Source organism: Salmo salar, unplaced genomic scaffold (assembly GCF_905237065.1).
Source record: "Salmo salar unplaced genomic scaffold, Ssal_v3.1, whole genome shotgun sequence".
NCBI classification, from domain to species: Eukaryota; Metazoa; Chordata; class Actinopteri; order Salmoniformes; family Salmonidae; genus Salmo; species Salmo salar.
This window is the reverse complement of record NW_025550274.1, coordinates 14,400-22,446: the sequence shown is the minus strand read 5'-3', so window position 1 is coordinate 22,446 and position 8,047 is coordinate 14,400. Positions and strand designations below refer to the sequence as shown.

Below are 8,047 nucleotides of genomic sequence, written 5' to 3'. Positions count from 1 at the left end.
CTAACTGTTTGGTATAAATATATATTAAATCTCCAGACAATACTATTTAGTGATCACTCAAACCTCTAAACCAGGGTTCCCCAACTGGTGGCACGCGGGCGAATTTGGCCTGTGGGTGTTTTTCTGAGCAAAATAACAAATAAAAAATTATTTTATTTTGTGGACATAATAGACTGTAAAAAACACCAGGAAATCAGCTCCTAGTGATTTTAATTTAAGAAATCTGTTCCCAAGTATTCCACGCATAATAGAGAGAAATGTGATCTTATACCAATGTAAGCAAGGTTTGAAATGACTATCTGTTTGGGCTTCTTGTGGTCAATTTACAGTCTTCAAATTATTTGTAATTATGTTCCAGCCCCCCGACCATCCGCTCAAGAAAGGAAATCAGCCGTGGCTGAATCTAGTTGTTGATCCCTGCTCTACAACATAAATATATATTAAAATAACCTAATGAACAATAAGTACTTCCAGAATGACTACACATAATACATTAGGGATCTTCATAAAACATGATATATCCTACTAATCATCATTTCCCATATCATTTCGTTTTCAGCCGTCTCCCAATATCAAGATATATTTTCCCAAAGATAATATCAAGTTAAAAAACGATATAAAACACAATAAAATACGTTGGTAGTGGTATTGGTAGTGGTAGTGTTATTGGTAGTGGTATTGGTAGTGGTAGTGGTAGTGTTATTGGTAGTGGTAGTGGTAGTGGTAGTGTTATTGGTAGTGGTATTGGTAGTGGTAGTGTTATTGGTAGTGGTAGTGGTAGTGTTATTGGTATTGGTAGTGGTAGTGTTATTGGTAGTGGTAGTGGTATTGGTAGTGGTAGTGGTATTGGTAGTGTTATTGGTAGTGGTATTGGTATTGGTAGTGGTAGTGGTAGTGGTATTGGTAGTGGTAGTGGTATTGGTAGTGTTATTGGTAGTGTTATTGGTAGTGGTAGTGTTATTGGTAGTGGTATTGGTAGTGGTATTGGTAGTGGTAGTGGTAGTGGTAGTGTTATTGGTAGTGGTAGTGGTATTGGTAGTGTTATTGGTAGTGGTAGTGGTAGTGTTATTGGTAGTGGTAGTGGTAGTGGTATTGGTAGTGGTAGTGTTATTGGTAGTGGTAGTGTTATTGGTAGTGGTATTGGTAGTGGTAGTGTTATTGGTAGTGGTAGTGTTATTGGTAGTGGTATTGGTAGTGTTATTGGTAGTGGTAGTGGTAGTGGTAGTGTTATTGGTAGTGGTAGTGGTAGTGTTATTGGTAGTGGTAGTGTTATTGGTAGTGGTAGTGTTATTGGTAGTGGTAGTGTTATTGGTAGTGTTATTGGTAGTGGTAGTGGTAGTGTTATTGGTAGTGGTAGTGGTAGTGGTAGTGTTATTGGTAGTGGTAGTGGTAGTGTTATTGGTAGTGTTATTGGTAGTGGTATTGGTATTGGTAGTGGTAGTGGTATTGGTAGTGGTAGTGGTAGTGGTAGTGTTATTGGTAGTGGTAGTGGTAGTGGTATTGGTAGTGTTATTGGTAGTGGTAGTGGTAGTGTTATTGGTAGTGGTAGTGGTATTGGTAGTGGTAGTGTTATTGGTAGTGGTAGTGTTAGTGGTAGTGGTAGTGTTATTGGTAGTGGTAGTGGTAGTGTTATTGGTAGTGGTAGTGTTATTGGTAGTGGTAGTGGTAGTGTTATTGGTATTGGTAGTGGTAGTGGTAGTGGTATTGGTAGTGGTAGTGTTATTGGTAGTGGTAGTGGTAGTGTTATTGGTAGTGGTAGTGTTATTGGTAGTGGTAGTGGTAGTGGTAGTGTTATTGGTAGTGGTAGTGTTATTGGTAGTGGTAGTGGTAGTGGTAGTGGTAGTGTTATTGGTAGTGGTAGTGGTAGTGGTAGTGGTATTGGTATTGGTAGTGGTAGTGTTATTGGTAGTGGTAGTGTTATTGGTAGTGGTAGTGGTAGTGGTAGTGTTATTGGTAGTGGTAGTGGTATTGGTAGTGGTATTGGTAGTGTTATTGGTAGTGGTAGTGTTATTGGTAGTGGTAGTGTTATTGGTAGTGGTATTGGTAGTGTTATTGGTAGTGGTAGTGGTAGTGTTATTGGTAGTGGTATTGGTAGTGTTATTGGTAGTGGTAGTGTTATTGGTAGTGGTAGTGGTATTGGTAGTGTTATTGGTAGTGTTATTGGTAGTGGTATTGGTAGTGGTAGTGTTATTGGTAGTGGTAGTGTTATTGGTAGTGGTATTGGTAGTGTTATTGGTAGTGGTAGTGTTATTGGTAGTGGTAGTGTTATTGGTAGTGGTATTGGTAGTGGTAGTGGTAGTGTTAGTGTTAGTGGTAGTGTTATTGGTAGTGGTAGTGGTAGTGTTATTGGTAGTGGTAGTGGTAGTGTTAGTGTTATTGGTAGTGGTATTGGTAGTGGTAGTGTTATTGGTAGTGGTAGTGTTATTGGTAGTGTTAGTGGTAGTGGTAGTGGTAGTGTTATTGGTAGTGGTAGTGGTAGTGGTATTGGTAGTGGTATTGGTAGTGTTATTGGTAGTGTTATTGGTAGTGGTAGTGGTAGTGTTAGTGGTAGTGTTTCTGAAAGCTAATATTCACAGCAGTAGAAGTGCCACTCAACAAATAAAAAGGGAAATATTTGCAGCATTGCACGGAAACAAAATATACACTCCAGTATGTGTAACATATTCCCTGTGCGATTTCACAACAGAATGTTGACCTGCAGCCTCCATTTCAAAGTCCAGTTTAGCTGTACATTGTGTTCCCCGATTCTGTGTCGACGATACATTTTTACACACTTCTTAGTGGCACTCCTTCTTTCCCACTTGTGTGGGCTTTCCTTGTGCGTTGACAGCACACCACTGTGACTACGATAGCCACTACTATGATCGTAATGACGAGGAGGATGAACCCAGCGATAACACCGATTCCAAACTCTGGAGAGAAAACGGGATAGTGGAGTGTTATTGGGCTGCATGATGATTCACATATGCACACACAATCACACACGGGCGCACGCACACACACACACACACGAACGCACGTGACACACACGAGCGCACACGCACTCAGGAATTTTTGCAGTGTTGTGAGTCTAAACAAGAGTCAATAATATTTATTTCACCCTTTGCATCCCATACACATCGACTCACTATGACAAATGATAAGCACCGAAAACCCTCTTCTCCTCTATCACTCACAGTGAGTAATGATAAGCACCTAAAACCCTCTTCTCCTCATCACTCACAGTGAGTAATGATAAGCACCTAAAACCCTCTTCTCCTCATCACTCACAGTGAGTAATGATAAGCACCTAAAACCCTCTTCTCCTCATCACTCACAGTGAGTAATGATAAGCACCGAAAACCCTCTTCTCCTCATCACTCACAGTGATTAATGATAAGCACCTAAAACCCTATTCTCCTCATCACTCACAGTGAGTAATGATAAGCACCGAAAACCCTCTTCTCCTCATCACTCCACAGTGAGTAATGATAAGCACCTAAAACCCTCTTCTCCTCATCACTCACAGTGAGTAATGATAAGCACCTAAAACCCTCTTCTCCTCATCACTCACAGTGAGTAATGATAAGCACCTAAAACCCTCTTCTCCTCATCCCTCACAGTGAGTAATGATAAGCACCTAAAACCCTATTCTCCTCATCACTCACAGTGAGTAATGATAAGCACCTAAAACCCTCTTCTCCTCATCACTCACAGTGAGTAATGATAAGCACCTAAAACCCTCTTCTCCTCATCACTCACAGTGAGTAATTCTATATTTGTAATACCAGGTCTTGGCATTAGCTAAGTGTTCGATATTCTCAGTATCACAGATGCATATCAACTCCCTTCATTATAATGTCCAACATGAATTATGGAGTTACAGAATATATTAAAACAGGGCCAGATTTCCTTAATGAATGCAGTAACATGCTACTTAACAGATACAAAGCCACCTACAGTACAGTGACAGCACAGGAGGTTGGTGGAACCTTAATTGGGGAGGACGGGCTTGTTCAATGACGGGAACGGTATAAGTGGAATGGTTTCATTCCATTTGCTCCGTTCAGCCATTATTATGAGCTGTCCTCCCTCACCAGCCACCTGTGAGTGACAGCATCCATTATTATTAGCATGTGATCCCTGTGGGACTTGAACCGATAACCTTGGCATTGCTAGTATCCTTACCTTCAAAGAAGGACTTATTGGCACCCGGTGAACACTGTGTTTGACTGAGCTCTCCCAGCTGTTTGTCTGTGCTGCGGGAGGGATGTAGGCCTGGACGTTGAAGCAGTAGCTCACCCCAGGATCTATATCCCTCCTGTCTAGCTCTATCTCACTGCTGGCAGAAATCCTGGTTTTCTAGAGGGACGATTACATAAAGAAGGGCTTGTATTAGCTCTATCTCACTGCTGGCAGACATCTTGGTTTTCTAGAGGGACGATTACATAAAGAAGGGCTTGTATTAACTCTATCTCACTGCTGGCAGACATCTTGGTTTTCTAGAGGGACGATTACATAAAGAAGGGCTTGTATTAGCTCTGTCTCACTGCTGGCAGAAATCTTGGTTTTCTAGAGGGACGATTACATAAAGAAGGGCTTGTATTATGTCTTCTTCTGTAGTTCAATTTCTATTACTTGTTCAATACTGTTGTAACGTCATTAAAATGGTATATATTAATGACACACATGGAGAGATTTCCCATGCAATATAATCAGAAGTTTCACGTTTGCCAAACTCATATCATCCACTGCATTTTATTTCATTACATTCCTTGACTTGCTCAATTTAAAGGAGCCTACACCATTGAGAAATGTCCTCTATCTCACTGGGTTCAGCCCCAGTGTCACGGCTTTCTGAAGGATCGGACCAAAACGCAGCGTGTTCATAGTTCCACATCTTTTTATTTAATCGTGAAACTAGATGCAATACACCAACCACTTTAACCAACAAAACAACAACGCCGTAACGCAGAGCAGGCAAACACTACTCAAAAAATTAACAACCCACACAAGGAAAACAGGCTACCTGAGTATGGCTTCCAATCAGAGACAACGATAGACAGCTGCCTCTGATTGGAAACCATACCTGGCCAACGCATAGAAAAGGAAAAACATAGAAATAGAAATCTAGAAACTCCACAATGAAACAGAAACCCCAAAACACACCCAAAACACCCCCCCCTGTCACGCCCTGACCACTCTACTATGGAAAATGACATCTTACAAGGGTCAGGATGTGACACCCAGGCCCTAGAGTACTCTGAGGAACTGTAAATATTACTCTAGTGTAGATCTGTCCTCCCGTTTGAGCTTACCTTGCCCGTGCTTGTTGCTTTCCCAAAGGTGACTTTGTACTGCAGCTCATCAGCGAAGACATCCCGCATGGTCTTTAGTTTGTTCTGCTCGTTGAACAGGGCTATGGGAGGGTCTTCTACATACAGGGTGATCTTCCTCTTATCTTTGCTCACCTCAATCTTGAACTCAGGCCTGCCTATAAGAGCTGGAAGGGAAATACCATGAGACGTTGACATGCTTCCTTGTCACACCTGGCGCCCACTTGGTGACACTGACATGCTGTTGAACTACAAAATAAAGTATTTTCCCAGTGATTTATAGAAGAACCCTCTTTTCCCAGTGATTTTAAAGAAGAACCAATATTTTGACACTGGCATGTGGAAAATATGTCACTGTATGACTGTAGTCAGGTGGTTGTTACAGCTGGAGTACCTACTGTCTTGGTAAGGGGTAAACCCTTCCGAACTGGTGTGGGGGAAATCTGTGAGGTCAGAGTTTACTCTGTGTAGGGGTTCTGAGAGGACATCCGCTGAGTATGTGGCCTTCAGGTCAGTCAGAACGTTGGACAGGTCACACTCAGTCTCCATGGTCCGAATACAGTGTTGGTTCCACTCTCTTATCTGACCAACACTTAAATAGACGTAATGGTAGGGTTATCATTATCTTCAAACATGTTTGTTTTGTTGCATTAGGTCATTCATTGGGTCTGAATTAGCATCTCAAATCAAGTTGTATTTGTCACATGCTTCGTAGACAACAGGTGTAAACTAACAGTTAAATGCTTAGTTGAACACTAAGAAAAGTACAAAATTGCAATCTTTCAACTTGAGTTATATTCTTGATCTCAATGCACCACGTCACACACATTGTACTTCAATTAAACAGAAACTAGTATTCCTTCTCCCTCCTACTGCCCTCCAACACATCGACCTGAGTCTTCAAGGTCAGAGACTGAGTCTCCAACACATCGACCTGACTCTTCAGAGACTGAGTCTCCAACACATCAACCTGACTCTTCAGAGACTGAGTCTCCAACACATCAACCTGACTCTTCAGAGACTGAGTCTCCAACACATCGACCTGACTCTTCAGAGACTGAGTCTCCAACACATCGACCTGACTCTTCAAGGTCAGAGACTGAGTCTCCAACACATCGACCTGACTCTTCAAGGTCAGAGACTGAGTCTCCAACACATCGACCTGACTCTTCAAGGTCAGAGACTGAGTCTCCAACACATCAACCTGACTCTTCAGAGACTGAGTCTCCAACACATCGACCTGACTCTTCAGAGACCGAGTCTCCAACACATCGACCTGACTCTTCAAGGTCAGAGACTGAGTCTCCAACACATCAACCTGACTCTTCAAGGTCAGAGACTGAGTCTCCAACACATCGACCTGACTCTTCAGAGACTGAGTCTCCAACACATCGACCTGACTCTTCAAGGTCAGAGACTAAGTCTCCAACACATCGACCTGACTCTTCAGAGACTGAGTCTCCAACACATCGACCTGACTCTTCAAGGTCAGAGACTGAGTCTCCAACACATCGACCTGACTCTTCAGAGACTGAGTCTCCAACACATCGACCTGACTCTTCAGAGACTGAGTCTCCAACACATCGACCTGACTCTTCAAGGTCAGAGACTGAGTCTCCAACACATCAACCTGACTCTTCAAGGTCAGAGACTGAGTCTCCAACACATCGACCTGACTCTTCAAGGTCAGAGACTGAGTCTCCAACACATCGACCTGACTCTTCAAGGTCAGAGACTGAGTCTCCAACACATCGACCTGACTCTTCAGAGACTGAGTCTCCAACACATCGACCTGACTCTTCAAGGTCAGAGACTGAGTCTCCAACACATCAACCTGACTCTTCAGAGACTGAGTCTCCAACACATCGACCTGACTCTTCAAGGTCAGAGACTGAGTCTCCAACACATCGACCTGACTCTTCAAGGTCAGAGACTGAGTCTCCAACACATCGACCTGACTCTTCAAGGTCAGAGACTGAGTCTCCAACACATCGACCTGACTCTTCAAGGTCAGAGACTGAGTCTCCAACACATCGACCTGACTCTTCAGAGACTGAGTCTCCAACACATCGACCTGACTCTTCAAGGTCAGAGACTGAGTCTCCAACACATCGACCTGACTCTTCAGAGACTGAGTCTCCAACACATCGACCTGACTCTTCAGAGACTGAGTCTCCAACACATCGACCTGACTCTTCAAGGTCAGAGACCGAGTCTCCAACACATCGACCTGACTCTTCAGAGACTGAGTCTCCAACACATCGACCTGACTCTTCAAGGTCAGAGACTGAGTCTCCAACACATCAACCTGACTCTTCAAGGTCAGAGACTGAGTCTCCAACACATCGACCTGACTCTTCAAGGTCAGAGACTGAGTCTCCAACACATCGACCTGACTCTTCAAGGTCAGAGACTGAGTCTCCAACACATCGACCTGACTCTTCAAGGTCAGAGACTGAGTCTCCAACACATCAACCTGACTCTTCAGAGACTGAGTCTCCAACACATCGACCTGACTCTTCAAGGTCAGAGACTGAGTCTCCAACACATCAACCTGACTCTTCAGAGACTGAGTCTCCAACACATCGACCTGACTCTTCAAGGTCAGAGACTGAGTCTCCAACACATCAACCTGACTCTTCAAGGTCAGAGACTGAGTCTCCAACACATCGACCTGACTCTTCAAGGTCAGAGACTGAGACTCCAACACATCGACCTGACTCTTCAAGGTC

General features: G+C 43.3%; 1 pseudogene; it reads right to left on the bottom strand.

Annotated features, from left to right (window-relative positions):
• Nucleotides 1–2,746: 2,746 nt before the first annotated feature.
• On the bottom strand, nucleotides 2,747–6,351 carry LOC123739257 (tissue factor-like; annotated as a pseudogene).
• Nucleotides 6,352–8,047: the final 1,696 nt, after the last annotated feature.